At 38.8% G+C, this 3258-nt stretch overlaps 1 pseudogene; it reads right to left on the bottom strand.

Annotated features, from left to right (window-relative positions):
* Positions 1-2588: 2588 nt before the first annotated feature.
* LOC111736361 lies at positions 2589-2707 on the bottom strand (annotated as a pseudogene).
* Between the last annotated feature and the right edge of the window lie 551 nt (positions 2708-3258).

The following is a 3258-nucleotide window of genomic DNA, read 5'->3' as shown; positions in this document are numbered from 1 at the left end:
TATTAGATTAATAAGAGGACCACGCCCTTCCACATGCTCTCTTGGGTCTTGCAATCCTATCATAATCACCATCAAAACTGGTAGCCCTGGGGGACAACACTATTGGCTCACAGGACAGATATGGTGTATCAGATTATATAAAACTAGGTATGATTCAGGATTATATTTTACTATACAGGTTAAGGACCCTCCCAGGAAAGCTAACTCTATAGGACCCAACAAACCACTTCTAGTTCCTGGACTACCCCAAAGTCTTACACCTCAGAAAACTTCTGTTTCCGGAGTAACTCCAACTCCAGCTCTAGCCCTACCAGGTAGTAGCCTAACAGCTATTAAACCCCAGGCATTCAATCAGCCACAACCAGAACCAGAAAGAGCATTAATAACTCTGTTAACGACAATACACAAGATCTTACATAAGACCACCCCAGACATAGGGCAAGATTGCTGGTTGTGCCTAAACCCAAAACCCCCTTATTATGTTGTGGTAGGAACTCCTCTAAACTTAACTGAGCTCAGCAGCGCACGAGGCTGTGAATGAGAAACTCCTCGACTCACCTTAGGAGACATACAAGAAAAAGGAACCTGCCTAATTTCAAAGAACTATTCCAAGCTGTTGGCACAGTCACCTTACTTCGATAACTGTAATCATATTATCGAAGTACCTACCTCAGGGGGTAAATACTATAAGGCTCCAAATAATACTTGGATAGCATGTGATAGCGGGCTCACTCACTGTGCTGCATCTGATCTTTTCAACTCAGGTGAGACTAATATTTGTATCCTGGTCTTTGTGCTCCCCCAAGTGTCCCTTTACAATGGGCCGGAAGGCAGACTCCACTTCTTCCACCAGGACAGGCTACAGAAACGGGCCGTACCAGTCTTAATATCCCTTCTTGTAGGACTCAGAATAGCAGGCTCTGCAGCTGTAGGTACTACTGCTCTCATCAAGGGAGAAAATGAATTATGTGAAATTGGAATACAGATAGATAAGGATATCAAGACCTTAAAAGACACCATCAGCAGGTTAGACCTTCAAGTCGATTCACTAGCAGAAGTAGTCCTCCAAAATAGAAGAGGTTTAGACTTATTATTCTTAGAACAACATGGATTATGTATGGCTCTAGGTGAAACCTATTGCTTCTATGCCAATAACTCTGGAATAATTAGAGAAAGCTTACTACTAGTACAGAGAAACTTAGATGCTAGGGAAAAACAAAGACTAGAATCAAATAACTGGTTTCATAGGGTGTTCGATTGGTCACCATGGCTAACAACCCTTCTATCTGCTGTAGCTGGACTTTTAATCCTCCTCCTCTTCTTGTTAACTTTTGGCCCATGTTTCCTCAATTTCTTGTTTGCATATATAAGGAAGTTTAATTCTATTAAACATTTAGTATTACAAAATAGAGACTATGAGCAAATTCCACATGAAGAATCAAGGATTTGATCTTCTGCTAAGGCCAGTGGGAAATGTGCTGGCTGGAAAATTACTGCTTGGCTATCGCCCATGAGAACATAGGCTATCGCCCATGAGAACATAACTTTCTAACAATAAGTTTTCTGCTTCTGTACCCGCCCCGTTTGCACAACGTACCTGTGGGTTGACAGTTAGTAAAAAGAAGAAAAATAGACTTGTGTGTTCAAAAAGAATGAAGAATGGGGTTTAAGGCTTAAAAACTCTGTACCTCTACATTTCGGGGCTGCTTAATTTGGGGTCTGTGTACCCCTGGCAGACCCAGCTGGCTGAATAAAGAGTGTGTTTCCTGTAACTCACTGATTTCTGGTGGTCCGTGTGTCTATTGGGGGCTGGCGGCTACAACATTTAGAGGAAATATGAAGAAATAGGTGCTGGGCAGTGAGAAAGATAGTGACATAGAAGAAAGCAGAAGCTTTATTAGTTATTAGTTGAGGCTGAAGCGAGTCAGCTTTCATGGAAAGATATGAAGAACAATGAAAGGAAGCGGATACAGAGCTGCTGGTAAAGTGGGTCATCCATGAAATATGGGATAGACTGGATATAAATGAGATTCCCTGGAGAGGAATAGTAAGGAAGTATAGAGATCCTCTTAGATTATCTAAAGTATATTCGTATTTGAAGATATAAAGTTCATAAATTTTAGCTCTTCTATCTTTAAAGAGCTAAGTAGTTCTTATTTAGGCCAGGAATAAGTCAGAAAAATAAAGTGGTAAACAAGAAAGTGAAACTGGAGACCATTATTAAAATGCAAATTAATACATAAAGTAAGAAGTTTAAACGAAGTGCTAGGGCACATGTAAAGAGGAGTATTTTCAACACTGTTGGTAATAACTCTAACTGAATGACTGAGCATGTGTGGGGCTAAAGAAATCTTGTAGGCAGAGTGGACAAGAGGAATGTGAAAACGGAACATCCAAAGTCCCAAGACCAATGACTTGAGAGAATAAGTTTATTACTACTTTCTCTAGTGGTGGCATTAAGAGTTACCCAATCATGCTATGAGAGGAAACTCTTCTTGAGATTTGCTTGGCCCTTTACCACACCTTTACTACATACCTGTGTAGAGACAGCTTTATTTTTTATTTTTAAATTTTTTATTTTATTTTAACACCTACAGCATCTGGTCTTCCTAGGTGGTCTCCCATCCAAGTACTAATCAGGTCCGACTCTGCTTAGTTTCCGAGATCAGATGAGATTGGGCGTGTTCAGGGTGGCATGGCTGTAGATGAGACAGCTTTGCTTTTTTCTTTCTCTGTGGACACAAAGCTAGTATAGTACCTTGAAATGAACTTGAATATATTGAAATGAATAAATAAGAGAAAAGACAATCTAATTGGTCCTTGTTTCTACTTCTTTATTTTGTTTGGGAGCAAAAAATACTGTAATCTAAAGTTTGGTTTAAAATGAATTTAACATTACATTCTAGCCAGTCATATGCATTCTGTGCCTATTTTTAAGGTAGTAATCATGTACTCATAAGGTAAAAATAAAAACTAAAACTCGTTAATTTCCATGTGAATAAAAAGTCTTGATAGTAAAATGTCCAACAATAATATATTACACTAAGCATACCCTATGGTGAGAACTGGCTTTACTTGGCTGTTTCTTTTCCCATATATACTTCCATTTCTCTTCTACAACATGGCTACATGAATTTTGGGTGTTAACAGCTTTCCAAAATAGCCAAATATTATATTGATATTTGATAAGTGCTCTAAATCAGCTCTATTTTTATAATTACTTCTGGGTTTATAGCTTCAGAACTCTCATAGTTCCTA

The sequence above is a fragment of the Pteropus vampyrus genome, unplaced genomic scaffold (assembly GCF_000151845.1).
Source record: "Pteropus vampyrus isolate Shadow unplaced genomic scaffold, Pvam_2.0 Scaffold1, whole genome shotgun sequence".
Classification (NCBI taxonomy): domain Eukaryota; kingdom Metazoa; phylum Chordata; class Mammalia; order Chiroptera; family Pteropodidae; genus Pteropus; species Pteropus vampyrus.
Note: the sequence above shows the minus strand (reverse complement) of the source record. Positions and strands in the feature narration are given on the sequence as shown.